The 21620-nt window shown below is 43.7% G+C and overlaps 1 protein-coding gene across 1 annotated transcript in view; it reads right to left on the bottom strand.

Moving 5' to 3' along the window:
* Positions 1–19455, bottom strand: part of LOC137334178 (uncharacterized) — a 59799-nt gene extending 40344 nt beyond the window's left edge. Inside the window, exon 1 of the mRNA XM_067998744.1 lies at positions 19361–19455. The gene's annotated coding sequence lies outside the window, so the exon portion shown is untranslated. The remainder of the gene's footprint in view (positions 1–19360) is intronic.
* Between the last annotated feature and the right edge of the window lie 2165 nt (positions 19456–21620).

Raw genomic sequence — 21620 nt, 5'->3', positions numbered from 1 at the left:
AAAATCATGAAGGGTCTAAGCAGAGTAGATAGAGAGAAACTGTTCCCATTGGCGGAAGGGTCAAGGATCAAAGGACATAGATTTAAGGTGTTTGGCAAAAGAACCAAAGGTGACATGAGGAAAATCTTTTTTACACAGCGAGTGGTTAGGATCTGGAATGCACTGCCCGAGGGGGTGCTGGAGGCAGATTCCATCATAGACTTCAAAATGGAACTGGATAAGTACTTGATGGCAAAAAATTGCAGGGCTACGGGGAAAGGACAGGAGAATGAGACTAGCTGGATTGCTCTTGCATAGCACCAGCGTGGACTCGATGGGCTGAATGGCCTCCTTCCGTGCTGTAACCTTTCTATGATTCTATGATTCTAGGTGGTTAAGAAGGCACATGAAATACTTTCCTTTATTAGCTGAGGCATAGAATATAAGAGCAGGGAGGTTATATGGGAACTGTTTAAAACACTGGTTAAGCCACAACTTGAGTACTGTGTACAGTTCTGGTCACCACATTACAGGAAGGATGTCATCGCCTAGAGAGGATACAGAGAAGATTTACGAGGATGTTGCCAGGACTGGAGAATTTTAGCTATGAGGAAAGATTGGATAGGCTGGGGTTATTCTCTTTGGTTTAGAGGAGGCTGAGGGGAGATTTAATTGAGGTGTACAAAATTATGAGGGGCCTAGATAGAGTGTAGGACAGACCTATTTCCTTTAGCAGAGAGGTCATTAACCAGGGGGCATAGATTTAAAGTGATTGGTAGAAGGATTAGAGGGGAGCTGAGGAAAAATGTTTTCACCCAGAGAATGGTAGGGGTCTGGAACTCACTGCCTGAAAGGGTGGTAGAGGCAGAAACCATCAACTCATTTAAAAAGTACCTGGATGTGCACCTGAAGTGCCGTAACCTACAAAGCTATGGACCAAGTGCTGGAAAGTGGGATTAGGTTGGGTGAATCATTTTCGGCCGGCGCGGACACAATGGGCCGAATGGCCTCCTTCTGTGCCATAAATTTTCTATGATTCTATCAAACTTTTACCTTTCATCAATTTGAACCTATGCTGCTTGACCTGCTGCCATGGCTTATTTTGAAACAGTAATCAGATTTACTTTTTTTATACTGTTTAATATTGTACATTTCTTTAAGGCCCACTTTCTGACACCTTTTAAGACTTAAGTGCCCAGTTCCTCTAGTCTTCATAACTCCATTGTCCGATGTTGGGAATCAGTCTTGCGGTTTGTATATCGTTTCATAAGATCATAAGACCATAAGAGATAGGAGCAGGAGTAGGCCATTCGGCCCCTTGAGCCTGCTCCACCATTTAATGAGATCATGGCTGATCAGATTTTTACCTCAACTCCACTTTCCCACCTTTTCCCCATATCCTTTGATTCCCTTGCTGATCAAAAATTTGTCTAACTCAGCCTTGAATGTATTCAATGACTCAGCCTCCACAGCTTTTTCGGGTAAAGAATTTCAAAGATTCACGACCATCTGGGAGAAGAAATTCCTCCTCATTTCCGTCTTAAATGAGCGACCCCTTATTCTGAGACTATGCCCCCTAGTTTTAGATTCCCCCATGAGGGGTAACATCCTCTCAGCATCTACCCTATCGACTCCCCTCAGAATCTTGTATGTTTCAATAAGATCTCCTCTCATTCTTCTAAACTCCAATGAGTATAGACCCAACCTGTTCAATCTTTCCTCATAAGACAACCCTTCCATACCTGGAATCAACCAAGTGAACCTTCTCTGAACTGCCTCCAATGCAAGTATGTACTTCCTTAAATAAGGGCACCAGAACTGTACGCAGTACTCCAGGTGTGGTCTCACCAGCACCCTGTATGGTTGTAGCATGACTTCCCCGCTTTTATACTCCATCCCCCTAGAAATAAAGGCCAACATTTTGTTTGCCTTCCGGATTACCTACTGCACCTGTATGTTGACTTTTTGTGTTTCATGTACGAGGACACCCAGATCCCTCTGTACCACAGCATTTTGTGGTATTTCTCCATTCAAATAATACTTTGCTTTTTTATTTTTCCTCCCAAAGTGGATGACTTCACATTTTCCCACGTTATATTCCATCCGCCAAATTTTTGCCCATTCGCTTAACCTGTCAATATCCCTTTGCCGACACTTTGTGTCCTCATCGCAACTTGCTTTTCCACCTATCTTTGTATCATCAGCAAATTTGGCCACAAGACACTCTGTTCCTTCATCCAAGTCATTGATATATATTGTAAATAGTTGAGGCCCCAGCACTGAGCCCTGCGGCACCCCACTAGTTACAGATTGCCATTTTGAAAATGACCCTTTTATCCCGACTCTTTGTTTTCTGTTAGTTAGCCAATCCTCTATCCATGCCAGTATATTACCCCCAACGCAATGAGCTCTTATCTTGTGCAGTAATCTTTTATGTGGCATCTTATTGAAGACTTTTGGAAATCCAAATATACTGCATCCATTGGTTCCCCTTTATCCACCCTGCCCGTTACTTCCTCAAAGAACTCTAATAAATTTGTCAGACATGATTTCCCCTTCATAAAACCATGTTGACTTACTTGATTGTATTATGAATCTCCAAATGTCCTGCTACTACTTCCTTAATAATGGGGATTTCACATTATACACAAGAGCGTTTATGGCAATTAATTAACTGAAAACAATTAAAGTATTTGAAACTTTCCAACAATTTTACCAAGTAACCAGAACATACTTTAATCAATCAAAATTATGCATTGAACAGCATATGTTCTTTAGCAAATCTAAAGAAAGATATCATCTGAGAAATGCTGCCACCTGCCTGTAGAATTTTAGATACATTGGGGGACCAGTTAATCGGACACAGTATTATTTAACTAAAGTGTTGAAAAGATTTGGTCTCCTACATTTTTTTTTTAGCCACAAGTCACCTTTTTTAGCAAATAAAATGTAGCAATTTTTGAGTCACTAATAAACTGAACAGTTGCCTAATTTTTTTAACGTTTAAAGTAAATTTACTCAAAAATACTTGAAATGGCCTGGTTCGGCTTAAATCTAAATGATGAAGGGCTAAATTCTAAGTCCTTTAAAGTCCATCTGGTATTGATGGTGTTGGTTCAGAGAAGTATGTTGGTCAGGACACAGGAAGAACTTCCTGCTCTTTTTTAAATACAGCCATAAGATCTTTCGAGTCCACCTGAACAGGCTGGGGGTCCTCAGTTCAGTATCACATTCAAAGATGGTACCTCCAACTGCAGTTCTCCATCAGCACTGCATTGGAATGTAGCCTAGATTATGCACTCAAATCCTGATATAGGTCTCAAACCCACAACCTTGATGATAATTTACGTCACTTGATTTTTCTATTGAATTACCTTTGACCCCTCATTTTGTTATTGCAAAAAAAGATGGAATAGTATGTTTCTGCCATATCTGAGTCATTTATAAACTGACAACTATTTGGCTTGCAATTTGTGAGATAATGGGGGTAATTTTAACCCCTAAGAACGGGTGGGCTGAGGGCGAGTGGGTAGTAAAAATAGTTGAATTCTTCAGCGGGACCGCATCCCAGCTCCAACGCACCCACTTCTGGGCTTAACTTAGGCGCATTAGGATGCCTGCACGCAACAGAAACCCGGAAGTCCCGTCCCCACTTAAAGCTGGAGGGCCGATACTTAAAGGGGCAATGTACCTCCTTGCGATAGTTGAGGAACTTAATTTTTTGTGTATTAGAAATGTAAAACGAATTTAACCTCACCTGTTCCGGTTTCCGCTTCTGATTCACGTCAGATGAAAGCAGGCGAGAAGGGCTGGATCCATGCGGCTAGTGCCTTTGTTGCATTGCTTGTGGGCCAGGATGAGCAGGAGTGCTTCATCCAGGCCCAACAACCTCACCTGATGTGACAGGACCCCCTCGATCGGCCAAACCCATTCCCCTTAATGGTGGACCCCAATGAAGGTCCCCCCCATGGTGGATCCCCCCCATGGTGGTACCCCCTTATGGTGTAAAACCCCTCCCCCTGATGGTGGACCCCCTCAATGGCAAACCCCCCCACCAATGATGGTGGATCCCCCTGATCTTCTCCAACGCCCACCTAATGTCGCCTATGACACTCCCTCCCCCCCAATTTCTTCCACTGCCCACAATCTCTTTCTCCCTCCCTCCCTCCGCTCCGACTCGCGACTCCTTTCCCTCCCGTCAGGCAGCCAGCCTGTCAATCTAGCTGCCTGGCACGTGGGAAACCCAGAAGCACAAATATTTACCTTCAATTGAGCTGCGATTGCAGAATATGACGCACTCACTTGATTTCTGGCTTCCCCAAGTGAATATCTACCCGCCCGCTGGGTTCCTGGCTCCGAGCTAAAATCATGCCGAATGATTTTATTAGTGGTAATGAAAAAATAGCAGCCAAGCAGGATTCACTTGCAATCATGATTCTTTATGCTTCTTAAGCAGCTAATGAACCGGTAAACCATTATAAATGTCACAAAGCACATTTTGGTTGGTTGAAGCCCCTCCAGCATGCAGAAAAGGCATGAAGCATAGCAATATGTGACAGACAGTATCAATGGTGTCTCCACTGCTCGGATGACCTGGCAGCAGGTCCATAAGAAGGTGCACAGCTTAAAGAAGATCACAGAGCTAAAGCATGAACACTACTGAAAAGTAGCATCACAAATATATAAAAACATGAAGAAAAGTGATAGCTGTAAATGATATATGCAGAAAACTTTGTACTGACACAGAGAAATGTTATCAAGGATGTAGCAAGCAAGGTGCCTGAAGAGAAAATAGCAGGGTCATACAAAATGCTTTATACATATCATGAGGTAACGTAGGAAGAAAATTCCATGCCATGTCACCATGTCCTAATCCCCTGCAGCGCTTAGGTTTAAAGACAAAACTAGAACAAAATAGGAGGGAATGCAATACGGAGGATTCCCAGACTTTTAGGAACTCATTTCAGAGGAGAAAGGAAACAATGGTTATTTTTTGGGGAGGGAGAGTTTAAAAGATGTTGGGATTGTGAAAAAATAGAGAGAACAGATCTAGTGGCATATACCATATTAATCAGATGTTCCATGATTTGTATGATATGTTGTATCAATATGTCCACGTACTGCGCACAAGTGCAAAACAGTGTTTGTAATGACAATACAGTACCCAAATGAATGGGCATACTTATATACTCATGATGCATCTTCTGCTCTTTTCACAGAATAAGGCAAACCCGGTGGACCACCAGCTGCACTTGAAGAGCCCAACCATAAACACCCACGTTTGAAGCAGGCATCAACACAAATGCACACATTACTTGAGAAGCAGGTAGTAATATTGATGAGGAAACACAAGGTGAGGAAGGGGTAAAATTCTTGGCCGGCACACACACGATGGGCTGAATGTGCCGTAAATTTCTATGATTCTGTGATTCTATGAAGTGGTGGTGATTGATAAGGTGCCAGCTGGTATAGGATGAAGACCCAACATGTTGCGTGCCCCTACTGATCTGTATGGAGATACAGATCTTAGCAAACCTACTTTGAAATGGAAGCTGATCCAGCAGTAGAATATACTGAGCAGTTACTTGTCTCCTGGCACATGACACTGAAAAGTGCTCTGGACAGTGGGGAACAAAACATTTACAATTAAATAACATGTTGAGGCTTTAGGACATTTCACTTTCTCTCTCACCAGTTAACAAGTTTTACCATGTAACCAAAATGAAATCAGATGTAAGTCTGACATTACATGATGGTGAATCCCACATAAATAATCGCTGATTCTGAATTGAATGACTGGGATTAAATGACAGAATGACAGCCTGCCAACACCAGCCAAATAGTACCTGTTATGTAACTAAAGTAGGACTTCAATCAAACTTGCTAATCTAGTTTCATAAAAACAAAAGCTAGCTAAAGCTCTTTAAAATGAAAGAAAATAAAGCCACTATTTTAATTATTGTTTGGAAGGACATTGTGTATGTGGTAAAATCAAACTTTGACAGGAGCGCAAAACAATCATCCCCCCGTTATACAACTCGCCCCATTTCCCTTTTCATTGACTTCACTGGAAAGAAAAATCGGAAAGGGTGTACAACAACAACAACTTGCATTTATATAGTGCCTTTAACGTAGTAAAACATCCCAAGGCACTTCACAGGTGTGTCATCAGACAAAATTTGACACCAAGCCACATAAGGAGATGTTAGGATAGGTGACCAAAAGCTTGGTCAAAGAGTTGGGTTTTAAGGAGCATCATAAAGGAGGAGAGAGAAGTAGAGAGGCGGAGAGGTTTAGGGAGGGAATTCCAGAGCTTAGGGCTTTGGCAACTGATGGCACGGCCGCCAATGGCGGAGCGATTAAAATTGGGGATGCGCAAGAGGCAAGAATTGGAGGAGCGCAGAGATCTCAGAGGGTCGTAGGGCTGGAGGAGGTTACAGAGATAGGGAGGGATTTGAAAACAAGGATGAAAATTTTTAAATCGAGGTGTTGCCAGACCGGGAGCCAATGTAGGTCAGCGAGCACAGGGGTGATGGGTGAATGGGACTTGGTGCGAGATAGGATAAGGGCAGCAGAATTTTGGATGAGCTCAAGTTGATAGAGGGTGGAAGATAGGAGGTCGGCCAGGAGATCATTGGAATAGTCTAATTGAGTTTAGAAGTAACAACGGCATTGATGAGGGTTTCAGCAGCAAAGGAGCTGAGGCAGGGGCAGAAAAGGGCAATGCTACGGAGGTGGAAGTAGGCGGTCTTGGTGATGGAGCGGATATGAGGTCGGAATCTCATCTCAGGGTCAAATGGGACGCCAAGGTTGCAAATGTTCTGGTTCAGCCTCAGACAGTAGCCAGGGAGCGGGATGGAGTCGGTGGCTAGGGAAAGGAGTTTGTGGCGGGGACTGAAGACAATGGCTTCGGTCTTCCCAAGTTGGAGGAAATTTTTGCTCATCCAGTACTGGATGTCGGACAAGCAGCGTGACAAATGATAGACAGTAGAAAGGTTGAGCGAGGTGTTGGTGAGGTAGAGCTAAAAATCATCAGCGTACATTTGGAACCTGACGTTGTGTTTTAGGATGATGTCACCGAGGGGCAGTACGTAGATGAGAAATAGGAGGGGCCCAAGGATAGATCCTCAGGGGACTCCAGGAATGGGAAGAGAAACCATTGCATGTGATTCCTTGACTACAACTGGATAGATAAGAATGGAACCAGGCAAGCGCAGTCCCACCCAATTGGACGACAGGGGAGAGGCTTTAGAATCATAGAATCATAGAATGTTTACAGCACAGAAGGAGGCCATTCAGCCCATTGATCCCATGCCGGCTCTTTGTAAGAGAAATCCAGTTAGTCCCATTCCCCCGATCTTTCCCCGTAGCCCTGCAAATTTTTCCCCTTCAAGTATTTATCCAATTCCTTTTTGAAAGCCACGATTGAATCTGCTTCCACCACCCTTTTAGGCAGCGTATTCCAGATCATAACTAACTGCGTAAAAAAGTTTTTCCTCATGTCGCCTTTGGTTCTTTTGCCAACCATCTTAAATATGTGTCCTCTGGTTCTCCACTCTTCCACCAACGGGAACAGTTTCTCTTTATTTACTTTATTTAAACCCTTCTTGATTTGGAATACTTCGATCAAATCTCCTCTTAATCTTCTCTGCTCTAAGGAGAACAATCCCAGCTTCTCCAGTCTATCTGTGTAACTGAAGTCCCTCATCCCTGGAACCATTCTAGTAAATCTTTTCTGCACCCTCTCTATGGCCTTCACATCCTTCCTAAAGTGCGGTGCCCAGAACTGGACACAATACTCCAGTTGTGGCCGAACCAGTGTTTTATAAAGGTTCAATATAACTTCCTTGCTTTTGTACTCTATGGTGGTGATTTTAGGAGGCAAATGCGGGTGCGTTGGGGTGGCGGGGTTCCGAAAATCGCGTGAATCCCGTTTGGGTTCGGAAGCCGGCTCCAACCCGCCGGCTTCCAAGTTTCCCAGGGACCCACCTGTGTGCGCGGGGGCAACCTGAAACCGAAAGTCCCGCCGGCAATTATAGCCAGCGGGATGACAGTTAAAGAGCCAAATGTACCTCATTGAGGTACTTAAGGCACTTTACCTGCGACAGAGTAAGTGATTAGAAAGATTTTTAACTTACTTGGGCGGCTTGCCCACCGCTTCTGACGAAGGGCCAGATCAGGGAGAAAGAAACTAAATAAATTAAATAAAAAAACATGCAATGAAGTGAAAACACTAAATGCACTGACCTTTGAAACCTGCTCCAATGTCCGACGTCTCCCGTTCCGTGCCTCCCTCATCACCTTCCCAATGTCACCTCGATCTTCCCCCTGATGTCCCTCCGATCTCACCCTCCCAATGTCCCCCCGATCTCCCTCTCTCACCCCGGTCTTCCACTTTCCTCCCGCCCCCCCCCCCACCCACCCCCGGTCTTCTCGTCCAGCACCGGATGATGTCTCGCTCTCTCTCTCTCTTTTTTCCGCCCCCCCCTCGCATTGCAGCTCCTGACGGCAGCCAGCCTGTCAATCAGGCTAGCTGCCAGGCGCGAAACACAAAGAGGACGTTAACCACTATCAATCAATGTGCGATCACGTCGGAAACGGTAAGTTTGGTTCATGCTGTTTTGCCACGTGCCCAATCGCCCCCCCCGCTGCCAACCCACCTCCCTGCTAATATCGGGGCCTATGCCTCTATTATTAAAGCCCAGGATCCTGCATGCTTTTTTAACATTGGAGGAGGATGGTGTGGTCAACTGTGTCAAAGGCTGCAGACAGGTCGAGAAGGATGAGGAGGGTTAGTTTATCACGGTCATAGTCACATAGGATGTCATTTGTGACTTTGAGAAGGACCGTTTCAGTACTGTGATAGGGGCGGAAATCTGATTGGAGGGATTCAAACGTGGAGTTGTGGGAAAGATGGGCAACAACACATTCAAGGACTTTGGAGAGGAAAGGGAGGTTGGAGATGGGGCGGTAGTTTGCAAAGACAGAGGGATCAAGGGTAAGTTTTTTGAGGAGGGCGGTGATGATGGCAAATTTGAAGGAGAGGGGGACAGCACCTGAGGAGAGGGAACCGATAACAATATCAGCTGACATGGGGGCCAGGAAGGAAGTTGGGTTGTCAGCAGTTTGGTGGGAATAGGGTTGAGGAAGCAGGAGGTGGGTCTCATGGTCAAGATGAGCTCGGAGAGGGCATGAAGGGAGATAGGAGAGAAACGAGAGAAAGATGTGATCTGATGGACGATCTGCTACCGCCTGTGCCCCTGTCGAAGTTAAATTTAATCCCTTTGTGTCTGTATGCATGTCTGTCACACGTGCAAAGTGTATGTCACACTTGCATCTATTGGCTTACATATCTAAATCCAGAATTTCTGCTGGAGCTTCTCCCACTCTTCTACTATCATTTCACCGATCTCTCACTTATCCGGTGAGGTCAGCTCATTTGGCCACAGGCCACACAATTCACTGCAGTCCTGGCGCAGTAGTGCCCGGCCAGGATTACATTATTGGCGTCTTAGATACAACAATGAGAAAAGTGCCTCAGAGCCATACATAGAGAGAGAGAGAGAGGGAGAGAGGGAAGAGTGGAAGACAAACAGAAAGAGCAACACAGAAAGAATAGGAGTGAATACGAGAAACAGTCGCAGGAAGAGAAATACAATTTGTTTTTACTTTTCTCCAGGAGCGAGAAGAGGCAAAGGCATTAAATAAAATGTGGGAATGGGAACGTGTCATTGTAAAACAGTGCATCGTCTAATTCACAATGAGCAAGGCCAAGGAAGGCACACTGGTAAACTATATAATGGTGAATTCAGCAATCCTGCACCGAATGAGAGTGCAAGATAGAGAATCGAGGTTACAGTCTTGTAGCTCTATTTTCAAAACACTTTGATTGTGGCACCTCGCAAAATTTACTCTATTATTTAGAAATAATATAAAAATAAAGTTAATGTAGTAGAAATAAAAAGAGAACAAGGGAGAAAAGAAAGATAGGGGGAACAGAGGTCTTCAAAACTTTTTTAACTTTACTTTAAAAATTGTTTAGTTTAGTGAAATAACATCCATATTATAAGAACAACATTACTGCTGACATACAACAGCATTATAGTAATATTAGGAATAATCAAGGAGCCTGGTATCATAATATCATAGTAGATATAGCACAGGAGGCCATTCGGCCCACCGTGCCTGTGCCGGCTCTTTGAAAGAGCTTTCCAATTAGTTCCATTCCCCTACGCTTTCCCTATAGCCCTGTAAATGTTTTCCCTTCTAGTATTTATCCAATTCCCTTTTGAAAGTTACTATTAAATCTGCTTCCACCACCCTTTTCGGCAACGTATTCCAGATCAATACAACTTGATGCATAAAAAAATGTTTCCTCATGTCACCTCTGGCTTTTTTGCGGATCACCTTAAATCTGTGCCCTCTGGTTACCGACCCTTCTGCCATTGGAAACGTTTTTCCCTTATTTACTCTGTCAAAACCGTTCATGATTTTGAACACCTTTATCAAATCTCCCCTTAACCTTCTCTGCTCTAAGAAGAACGACCCCAGCTTCTCCAGTCTCTCCACATAACTGAAGTTCCCCATCCCTGGTACCATTCTAGTAAATCTCTTCTTCACCCTCTCTAAGGCCTTGACATCCTTCCTAAAGTGTGGGGCCCAGAATTGAACACAATACTCCAGCCGAGACCAAACCAATGTTTTATAAAGGTTTATCATAACTTCCTTGTTTTTGTACTCTATGCATCTATTAATAAAGCCCATATGCTTTTTTAACAGCCTTCTCAACTTGTCCCGCCACCTTCAAAGATTTGTGAATGTGCACCCCCAGGTCTCTCTGTTCCCGCATCGGCTTTAGAATTGTACCATTTAGTTTGTATTGCCTCTCCTCAATCTTCCTACCAAAATGCATCACTTCACACTTCTCTGCGTTAAATTTCATCTGCCATGTGGCTGCCCATTTCACCAGTCTGTCTATGTCCTCCTGAAGTCTGTTACTATCCTCCACATTGTTTATTACATTTCTGAGTTTTGTGTCATCTGCAAACTTTGAAATTGTACCCTCTATATCCAAGTCCAGGCCATTAATATATATCAAAAAGAGCAGTGGTCCTAACACTGAATCCTGGGGAACACCACTGAATACTTCCCTCCAGTCTGAAAAACAACCGTTCACCACTAATCTCTGCTTTCTGTCCCCTAGCCAATTTTATCCATGCTGCCACTGTCCCTTTAATCCCATGGGCTTTAATTTTGCTAACAAGACTATTATGTGGTACTTTATCAAATGCCTTTTGAAAGTCCATATACACAACATCAACCACACTACCCTCATCAATGCTCTCCATTACTTCATCAAAGAACTCAATCAAGTTAGTCAAACATGATTTTCCTTTAACAAATCTGTGCTGACTTTCATTTATTAATCCATATTTTTCCAGTGCCAATTAATTTTGTCCTGGATTATTGTCTTTAAAAGTTTCCCCACCACCAATGTTAGGCTGACTGACCTGTAATTGCTGGGTTTATCCCTCTCCCCTTTTGTGAACAGGGGTTTAACATTTACAATCCTCCAGTCCTCTGACACCATTCTAATATATAAGGAGGATTGGAAGATTGTGGACAGAGCCTCTGCAATTTCCACCCTTACTTCCCTCAGTAACCTAGGATGCATCCCATCTGGACCGGGTGACTTTTCTACTTTGAGAACTGCCAATCTTTTAAGTACCTCCTCTTTATCTATTTTTATCCTATCCAATATCGCTACTACCTCCTCCTTTACTGCTAGACTGGCAGCATCCTCTTCTCTGCTAAAGTCTCAAAAAACAGGCTGATTTAGGGAGTGTGAAATTCTCTGGAGCTGCTGGTGGTGTAAAACAGTTGTGAAAATACAGCTCTGAATCATATTCTTATTAACCTAACATGGTGCACTAAAATGTTTATGGGAAAACTATTAGATTTGGATAATAATAATTGCCCCTTAGTCTATTATTTAAATTATAGTTGCATGTTTTGTTGCAACTTTCTACCTGTAACTATTTAACACTATTCAGTTAAATATTCACCTCTGCTCTCTTTGACCTGGACTTTGCGGAATCCCAGTGCATTTTTGATGGACTGGGAGTTCCGCCTGCCACAGGAAACGCCCCCCTGACATTGGACAATGTTCTGGGTTCAACATCATTTGCATTTTTTAGGCAGGATCCCCAGCCTCCCTCCATGGAGTCTGCCTAGATGGAGGGTATAGAATGGCTGCAGTATACCATGGCTGGGGGACTTTGTGCTGCCTGTTAAACTTTTTTAAAAATGACAGTTTTACAAAAGGGCGCCTAAGTGCATGCAATCAATCACCCTGCAATTGGTTGGTTGGTGATTTATGTTGCTATGCTGCATTTTCTTTGTTCGGATTAGAGTAGACAGGGCTGATGGCCGGCGCGGACACGATGGGCCGAAGGGCCTCTATCCGTGCTGTATAACTCTATGACTCTCTATGACTCTATGACCCTCTCCCACCCATCGTGGGGGGTTAATATTGAGGCCAATCTGTCTATGTCCCTTTGTAACTTCCTGCTCCCATTTACACTACTTACTGTGCCTCTTAACTTAGTGTCATCTGTAAACTTGGATTTACAACTCCCCATTCCTTCATCCAAGTCATTGATATATAAGGTGAAAAACTGAAGCCCTAGTACAGATCCCTGGGGAACACCATTTGTCACATCCTGCCAATCAGAGTACATTCCCTTTATCACTACTTTCTGTCTCTTACTTCCCAACCAATTACCGACCCATGTCATAAGAGTTGTGGTTTCAAATCCCTTGAGTGAATGATTTGACGTGATACTTCAATGCAGTTCTGAAGGAAAGCTGCATTGGCAGATGTATTCTCCTTTGGATGATGTTCTAACAGAGCCCTGTCTGCCTGTTCAGATTAACATTAAAGCTCCTTTGGCACAATTTGTCCTGGCCAACATTCATCCCTTCAGCAAAATAGATTAACTGGTTAATTTGCTGTTTGTAGGAACTCACTGTGTGTAAATTGGCTGCCTGTGTTTGCTGTGTAATAATGATGACTGCACTTCAAAAGAAGGAATAGATTAACTGGTTAATTTGCTGTTTGTAGGAACTTACTGTGTGTAAATTGGCTGCCTGTGTTTGCCTGTGTAATAATGATGACTGCACTTCAAAAGCAATTTGTGTGAAGCTTTTTGAGATGTTTCATAAAGATATGATAAGGCACTGTATAAATTACGAATCTTTCTTTTTCATCCATAGGTCAATTTGATGGATAAGTAGTACCCTCAAATTTCCCAATAACCTATTAGATTGTTAGTGGTAGAATAATACTGGGACATAAGAAGGAGAATGTAAGAGGTACATACGAATTAAGAGCAGGAATAGGCCATTTGGGTCCTTGAGCCTGCTCTGCCATTTGATAAGATCATAGCTGATCTGATTGTGACCTCAAACCTACTTTCCCACCTACTATAACCTTTGACTCCCTTGTTATTCAGGAATCTACCGAACTCAGCCTTAAAAATATTCAATGACCCTGCCTCCACTGCTCTCTGGGGAAGGGAGTTCCACAGACTCATGACCCTCTGCAAGAAAAAAATTCTCCTCATCTCCATCTTAAATGGGAGACCCCTTATTTTTAAACTGTGGCCCCTAGTTCTAGTCTCTCCCACAAGGGGAAACATCCTCTCAGCATCTACCCCTTCTAGTCCCCTCAGGACCTTATATGTTTCAATAAGATCACCTCTCAATCTTCTAAACTCCAGTGTATACTGGCCCAACTTGTCCAACCTTTCCTCATAAGATAACCCCCTCATCCCAGGAATCAGTCAAGTGAACCTTCTCTGAACCGCCTCCAAAGCAATTATGTCCTTTCTTAAATAAGGAGACCAAAACTGCACACAGTATTCTAGATGTGGTCTCACCAATGCCCTGTACAACTGTAGCAAAACATCTCTACTTTTATATTCCATTCCCCTTGCAATAAATGACAACATTCCATTTGCCTTCCTAATCACTTGCTGTACCTGCATACTAACTTTTTGTGATTCATGTACTAGGGCACACAGATCTCTCTGTACCTCAGAGTTCTGCAATCTCTCTCCATTTAAATAATATACAGCTTTTCTGTTCCTCCTGCCAAAGTGGACAAGTTCACATTGTCCCACATTATACTCCATCTGCCAAAGTTTTGCCCACTTACTTAACCTATCTATATCCCTTTGCAGACTCCTTATGTCCTCTTCACAACTTACTTTCCTACCTACCTTTGTGTCATCAACAAATTTAGCAACTATACATTCGGTCCCTTCATCCAAGTCATTGATATAGATTGTAAATAGTTGAGGCCCAAGCACTGATCCCTGTGGCACTCCACTCATTACATCTTGCCAACCTGAAAATGACCCACTTATACCTACTCTCTGTTTCTTGTCAGCTAAACAGAACTTTCAATATAAATAAAATTTTACCCTTTAGGAGAAATTCATAGTGAGAGAGTTACTTTATTTCCTATGTTGACTGTCATAGTCAATCCTTGCTGTCTTCAGGGAGCCAGGCAGCTGGGAGTGACAGTGAGCGGCTCCACTGAAGATCCTGTAGATTGGCCCCCTTTATCATTCTGGATACAGGTGTTTGATCCAAGAATTCAGTACCACCTGATAACTTCTGTCTTAACTTCTAGGAATGCTTTTGCACTGCAACTTAAGTGTCGCTGTGAAGTGGTTTCCACTAAAATTACAGAATAAATCAAGAGCTAGGATCCAACCTAACTCCACAGAGAAGTAGACCTCCTGGACACTTTTTACATCTACCTGGAGTTCATTAAAGTGTTTAGAAATTGCTGAGAGAAGAGCTCTGCCCACGAGTATAACTACACACATGTAGAGCTCTCTCCTGGGTAGGAGAATTGGAGTTCCAGCCAGGCAGTGTAAACAGGATACTGTTAAATGGATACTGCCATACTGCAACCATTGGTTTCAGGCTGTCAGCATTAGCCTTTGTTTATATATTTATGGGAAGTTAACTGAAATAACAGTAATTCTATAGAAAACTCAGAAGTTTGCAGATTAATGTTTTGGTGATGTCTTTATCAATACCACCTGAACTGTTTTATGAAGAATATGTTAAGTAAATTAAACTGATACATTATGCAAAGATAGTCTTGATTACTGATAAGAAACAAATGTTGCTCAAAATCTTCTTGAAAGGTGTCTTCACAATAAGCCAGATCATCAATTATTAAAAGGTAACTTTTTACTATATATCGATCATCAGTTCCGTTTTTTGAATTTCAGTGGGGTAATGGGAAAGAATGTAAAGTCAGCTTTTCTTTTTTAAAACAGAAGACATGATTGTAAAGGAATCTAATTATCACTTGCCAGCACTGCTTCAGTCGCCTTTGTGTTATGAATATTAATTTGGTTGCATTTGAAAGTCAGCACTTTAGCCTGAAGGGAATATCTCCAGAGGCAAGAGCTAAGCAGGTCTTTTATTGCTGAATAATTGAGGAAGGTCACAGACAAAGGCTTATAGTTTAATATTCTTCTGGACAGTTTGGTGTTGCAGTGGTTGAGGACTCAGATGACACTTGTTCAGTACATAACTAATGGGTCCGCAATGTTTCACATAGCTGTTTAGTGGTGGCATAATATCTAAAATATTGATAGACAATTAATAATTGGCAAATATATGTACAAATTTATTAAATTATAATATAATGTAAGGAAGAGGTTTTGTGTATATATATATATATATAGATTTGACAGTTAAATAATATGGTGTATACTGCTTAAGTTATTTTATCTTTAAAATTGTAGCTTTGGCAAAAGTTAGAATGGCTGAGGCAGGATTTTCCTCTCTTTTACTGCCATTTTTTTGGCAGTACTGGGGCAGTAGGGGTGGAAAATAGGGAAAAATCCCTTAACTATTTTATGACCATATTTTCTGGTGGAAGTTATTTTCCTTCCATTTGAATTAATCTGGAACATTAGGTTCTGTAAGGGGCGTGCAATCCTCCCGATCAGATTTTCCTCTCTGCCCTCTGCTCAGTCAATGCTTAAGGCCTGGGCAATAATCTTACCCCATTCACTGTATCAAAACCTTTTATAATTTTTAATAATGCTATTAAATCTCCTATTAGTCTTATCTGTCCTAGCAGAAATAATGATGTGGAGATGCCAGTGATGGACTGGGGTGGACAAATGTAAGGAATCTTACAACACCAGGTTATAGTCTAACAGTTTTATTTGAAAATCACAAGCTTTCGGAGCTTACCTCCTTCGTCAGGTGAGTGAGTGAAGGGTTCTAAGATCTCATAGCATATATTAGTCTGGGAGACAATCACAGCAATCAAAGGTGTCGTTGGTGTTCAGACAGGTTAGCCATGGAAAACATTACATCCCAGTATACTGAATACACAATGGGTCAGATTACAAAGCCAGAGAGAGAAAGAGACCCGAAAGGCAGAGAGAGAGAGAGAATGTCCAGTTGTATTAAAAACAGATAACTTTTTTTTCCGCTGGTGGGGTTACGTGTAGCGTGACATGAACCCAAGATCCCGGTTGAGGCCGTCCTCATGGGTGCGGAACTTGGCTATCAATTTCTGCTCAACGATTTTGCGTTGTCGTGTGTCTCGAAGGCCGCCTTGGAGAACACTTACCCGAAGATCGGTGGCTGAATGTCCTTGACTGCTGAAGTGTTCCCCGACTGGGAGGGAACCCTCCTGTCTGGCGATTGTTGCACGGTGTCCGTTCATCCGTTGTCGCAGTGTCTGCATGGTCTCGCCAATGTACCATGCTCCGGGGCATCCTTTCCTGCAACGTATGAGGTAGACAACGTTGGCCGAGTCACAGGAGTATGAACCATGCACCTGGTGGGTGGTGTCCTCTCGTGTGATGGTGGTATCTGTGTCAATGATCTGGCATGTCTTGCAGAGGTTACCGTGGCAGGGTTGTGTGGTGTCGCGGACGCTGTTCTCCTGAAAGCTGGGTAATTTGCTGCGAACGATGGTCTGTTTGAGGTTGGGTGGCTGTTTGAAGGCGAGTAGTGGAGGCGTGGGGATGGCCTTAGCGAGGTGTTCGTCGTCATCGATGACATGTTGAAGGTTGCGGAGAACATGGCGTAGTTTCTCCGCTCCGGGGAAGTACTGGACGATGAAGGGTACTCTGTTGGTTGCATCCCGTGTTTGTCTTCTGAGGAGGTCTATGCGATTCTTCGCTGTGGCCCGTCGGGACTGTCAATCGACGAGTCAAGCATCATATCCCGTTCTTACGAGGGCGTCTTTCAGCGTCTGTAAGTGTCCATCGCGTTCCTCCTCGTCTGAGCAGATCCTGTGTATTCACAGGGCCTGTCCATAAGGGATGGCCTCTTTGACGTGGTTAGGGTGGAAGCTGGAAAAGTGGAGCGTCGTGAGGTTGTCCGTGGGCTTGCGGTAGAGTGAGGTGCTGAGGTGCCCGTCTTTGATGGAGATTTGTATGTCCAAGAAAGAAACCGATTCTGAGGAGTAGTCCATGGTGAGTTTGATGGTGGGATGGAACTTGTTGATGTTATCGTGTAGTCTCTTCAGTGATTCTTCGCCATGGGTCCATAGGAAGTAAATGTCGTCGATGTATCTGGTATATAGCGTTGGTTGGAGGTCCTGTGCAGTGAAGAAGTCCTGCTCGAACTTGTGCATGAAAATATTGGCGTATTGGGGTGCGAATTTGGTCCCCATGGCTGTTCCGTGTGTTTGGGTAAAGAACTGGTTATCGAAGGTGAAGTCATTGTGATCCAGGATGAAGCGGATGAGTTGTAGGATGGCGTCTGGAGATTGGCTGTTGTTGGTGTTGAGTACTGAGGCTGTTGCAGCGATGCCGTCATCGTGGGGGATACTGGTGTAGAGTGCCGAGACGTCCATCACGGTGAGAAGTGTTCCTGGTTCAATTGGTCCATGGGTGCTGAGTTTTTGTAGGAAGTCTGTAGTGTCGCGACAGAAGCTGGGGGTTCCCTGTACGATGGGTTTCAGGATGCCCTCGACGTATCCAGAGAGGTTCTCACACGGGTTTCCGTTGCCTGATATGATAGGACGTCCGGGTGTGTTGGCTTTGTGTATCTTTGGGAGGCAGTAGAAGTCTCCCACGCAGGGAGTACGTGGGATGAGAGCACGTAGGATGTTTGAAGGTCTGGATCGAAGGTCTTGATCAGTTTGTTGAGCTGGTGGGTGTGTTCTTTGGTCGGATCTGCGGGTAACCGTCTGTAGTGTTCCTGGTTGTCCAGTTGTCGGTATGCTTCTTTGCAATAGTCCATTCTGTTCTGTATGACGATGGCTCCTCCTTTGTCCGCTGGTTTGATGACGATGTTGCGGTTGGTCTTGAGAGCGTCGATGGCGTTGCGCTGTACTCGGGTGACATTCTGGACTGTCTTGTGAGTGCGGCTGATGAATCTGGCGTTGATGCATCTCCTGTCAGCTTGAGCAAACATGTCAAGCTTAGGGCAGCGACCCTCCGGAGGAGTCCAGTTTGACTCTTTCTTCTTCGGTTGCTGTACCGCGGATCCCTCTGTCTGCTGTTCCGGATCGTTGATTGTCTCATTGGGTTCGCTGCTGAAATCTTGGGATTTCAGCAGCGAACCCCACCAGCGGAAAAAAAAGTTATCTGTTTTTAATACAACTGGACATTCTCTCTCTCTCTCTCTCTCTCTGCCTTTCGGGTCTCTTTCTCTCTCTGGCTTTGTAATCTGACCCATTGTGTATTCAGTATACTGGGATGTAATGTTTTCCGTGGCTAACCTGTCTGAACACCAACGACACCTTTGATTGCTGTGATCGTCTCCCAGACTAATATATGCTATGAGATCTTAGAACCCTTCACTCACTCACCTGACGAAGGAGGTAAGCTCCGAAAGCTTGTGATTTTCAAATAAAACTGTTGGACTATAACCTGGTGTTGTAAGATTCCTTACTAGCAGAAATAGTTTGTTTATCTCAAGTCTCTCCTCATAGCTATAGTTTCCCATCTTTGGTTCTGTAAACCTATGTGGTTCTATTGCTCTATCGTAAAACAAGGAGAAGGGCCACCACCACCTTCTCGGGGCAACTAGGGATGGGCAATCCCAAGGACAAATAAACAAAAGCTGCATTCTGGTTAATCTTAGAACACTTATTAATTTCACAATTGATTGATTTACAATTTTAAAAGTGTAGGAGGAATAAATGGGGGTCATTTTTACTTGTGCAATAGTGCAAAACGGGTGATGGCGAATCGATAGCCCATTTTACATCTCTCCCGATTTTTATTTCCATTGACTATCGCACAAAGTCAAAATTACCCCCCATGCCTTTCGGGTTTATCCATATTGATAGCCTGTTCATCACTATCCCAAAACGTACCTGAACTGTTACTTTTGTCCCCTTCACGGAGGGATTTTTCCTCTCTGATGCATTCTCATTCCTGATCCTGTCTCCAGTTTCAACCTGATACTGTTACTTCTTTCTGAAATTGGACTCTCTGCCATGCACTCTGGACAGAAATTCCTAAAGTGGTAAAAAAACAACCCCAAGAACATAAATTCCTGACCACAGCATGTGACGTAAATCTGTTCCCAGAGAAGAGTAATAGCATCAACATGAGTTATGCCACATGCTTTAACCTGACCTTCAACCCACTTCCACCACAGGCACCACACTGACATACTGGATGAAACAACATCAAAAACAACTTGCATTTATATATTGCTTTTAACAGAAAAATGTCCAAAGGTGCTTCACAGAGATGCAGTTAGAAAAAAATTAACACTGAGCTAAAGAAGGAGATTAGGAAGGGTGGGGTGGGTTTTAAGGAGGGTCTTTAAAGAGGAGAGAGAGGGGGAGTGATTTAGGGAGAGAATTTCAGACTGTAGGGCCTAGACGGCTGAAGGCACGGTCACCAATAGTGCGGGGAAGGGAAACGGGGAATGCTCAACAGGCTTGGAGTCAGAGGAATGCAGAGTTCTGAGAGGTCTGTAGGGATGGAAGAGGTTACAGAGATAGGAACGAGCGAGGCCATGAAGAGATTTAAACATGAGGTTGAGAATTTTAAATTGCAGACATTGAGGGACCAGGAGCCAATGTAGATCAGCAAGCACAGGAGTGATGGGTGAGCGGGACTTAGTGCGGAATAAGATATGGATGTTGGCCAGGATAAAGCTGCCAGTGGCAGAAGTTGGGAGCCACTTGGGATTGAGGTGGTCCTGTACCACTTTGTGCTGGGCCATGTTTACTGTTGCAGTTGCTGACAGGCCCTGCCAATTACTGTTATTTGAGCAAGGGATGGTGGGGGGAATGGTTGGATGGGCCAGGAAGTCCTGATATACAGCAACCTATTCCAGTCATACTTTTGATAAAGGGAACTACTTCGTTCCATTGATCTGCATGGGGGCAGACCCGAGGGTAGTAGTAAAGTTAATGAAGTCTGCCTCATAGTTCTCTCCATTTGATCTCTTAGCATGTTGGAGCCTGACAAGAAAGTCTGTTGTGCATTTGAGCCCAAAACTTCAAAACCAGCAGTCTGAGCACACATGAGAGGTACTGAGACTGTGCTTGGGATTTCTGCCACTGGGGGCTCAGCTGCAGCGTGATAAGCCTTCTTATATGATTGCACAGATCCTCCAACGTCATCATCAGACCTTGCAGGATGCTGTAGACAGTCTCAAATAACTCCATTAGACAATTATGCTCATAAACAAGCTCCATTACTATATACTGTATGTGATGATGGTGTGCCTGATTGCATACAACCATGGTAATGAGGGAAGTAGTAGGGGGACAAAAGGGAACGTGAGCAGGATGGTGGTTACCCAGAGCTTGGCAGCAATCTCTGGCTTTTCCCTTATCCTTATTCTGTCTACTCTCATTGCCATTGATGTCAGTGCAGCCTCTTGAAAGGAACTGAAGGCCTTGCAATTGCAGGACCGTCATGCCATGCGAGTCTGTTCCTTCTTGTTATGAAGCAATGTGTTCTGTGAGCAAAGGGGTGTTGAGGTACTGGAAGCTGTGAGAGCACATACACTGACACCAAAGTGCTCATCCTGCATCCCAGGATGGGGTAGTAAATGTGCATGTTAGGTTTGGCTGGAATTATTTGCTGTTTGAAGCGTTTTTAAGATGTGCCAAGCTTTCAGTTGTCAGTTGCAGCTTGAATATGTTGTTACTGGAGTATAGGCATGCATAGCAAGGAATGGAAAAGGTTTAAGGTTACTTAAAGTAGTTCCCTTTATCAAAGGGTGTTGAACAGGTTGGGTCTATACTCATTGGAGTTTAGAAGAATGAGAGGAGATCTTATTGAAACATACAAGATTCTGAGGGGACTCGATAGGGTAGTTGCTGAGAGGATGTTACCCCTCATGGGGGAATCTAAAACTAGGGGGCATAGTCTCAGAATAAGGGGCCGCCCATTTAAAACGGAAATGAAGAGGAATTTCTTCTCCCAGAGGGTCGTGAATCTTTGGAATTCTTTACCCCAAAAAGCGGTGGAGGCTGAGTCATTGAATACATTCAAGGCTGAGTTAGACAAATTTTTGATCAGCAAGGGAGTCAAAGGATATGGGGAAAAGGCGGGAAAGTGGAGTTGAGGTAAAAATCTGATCAGCCATGATCTCATTAAATGGTGGAG

This window comes from Heptranchias perlo, chromosome 2 (genome assembly GCF_035084215.1).
Source record: "Heptranchias perlo isolate sHepPer1 chromosome 2, sHepPer1.hap1, whole genome shotgun sequence".
Taxonomy (NCBI): domain Eukaryota; kingdom Metazoa; phylum Chordata; class Chondrichthyes; order Hexanchiformes; family Hexanchidae; genus Heptranchias; species Heptranchias perlo.
Note: the sequence above shows the minus strand (reverse complement) of the source record. Positions and strands in the feature narration are given on the sequence as shown.